Genomic DNA, 943 nt, shown 5'->3' on the forward strand with positions numbered 1-943 from the left:
ATAGTTTGGTAGGCATCAAGGCTACATCGGAAGTTAAAATCGGCGAGTGAGTCGGGGGTGAAGTTCAGCATTGACGTCTGTTCCTATCGGCCAACCAAGCGCCATAGCTGCAGTTGTTGCAATGAAAAGGCCGACGCTTAACGGAAAAAATGGATGCAGCGTTATGGTTGCTACTGTGAATTTCCGTCTCACACTTGTACTATTACAACGACTTACTGCGGCGCTGCCAGTGGTAATGCGGGTGCGACTACATCGGACAGAAATGACGTAATTCTTTTTTCTGCTCAGGCGGAGATTGCAACGGCAGGCTTTCCGTCGGTCCATCAACTCACCTCCGTTCGTTTGTTTCAATGGTCACTGCCGTCGTTGTCGTTGACGTCATTCTTCGCGGGTCTCCTTTCGACCTTGGCCTCGGAACTTTCTTCTACTAATCCTTCTCCTCCGTTTACTCCGGTATTGCTCAAGCTACAAATGACCGAGCGATATATGTTTCTGTTCTGTAGCTATTACCACTACCGATTGTTCTAGCATGAACGAGTCCGCTGACAACAACAAGGCCGACAGTAAGGCAAGATAGGTACACTTCTCTCGGTTGACGAGGTTTGTTCGCACAGTTTTGTGCTTTTCTGAGGGTAGTGTTGCCCGAATTCGCTTAGCCAGCGAGCACAGCAAAAAGACAACAACACCAACGATGAAACAACATCAGTATATGTCTGAGCCATAATAGGTGAACACATGATAAACAGATTGGAACATTGTTAGCTGTTCCTCCAATATGAAGGGTAAAAAATGAAAAAACATATGTGTATAACCATCGACTTCTACAGGATACAACATTCAAACGAAAAGTAAAATATAGTATACTGCTACGATTCTGAATTATCTGTTTTCCCCTATTGCCGAACCCAAGACCTCTTTGGTTTATATGTCACATCATCTTTGA

The 943-nt window shown here is 44.9% G+C and overlaps 1 long non-coding RNA gene across 1 annotated transcript in view; it reads right to left on the reverse strand.

Annotated features, from left to right (window-relative positions):
• Nucleotides 1–404, reverse strand: part of LOC111259138 (uncharacterized) — a 4,466-nt gene extending 4,062 nt beyond the window's left edge. The window contains exon 1 of the long non-coding RNA XR_002679436.1: nt 333–404. This is a non-coding gene — a long non-coding RNA (uncharacterized LOC111259138). The remainder of the gene's footprint in view (nt 1–332) is intronic.
• Nucleotides 405–943: the final 539 nt, after the last annotated feature.

The sequence above is a fragment of the Varroa jacobsoni genome, unplaced genomic scaffold (assembly GCF_002532875.2).
Source record: "Varroa jacobsoni isolate VJ856 unplaced genomic scaffold, vjacob_1.0 scaffold_297, whole genome shotgun sequence".
NCBI lineage: Eukaryota > Metazoa > Arthropoda > Arachnida > Mesostigmata > Varroidae > Varroa > Varroa jacobsoni.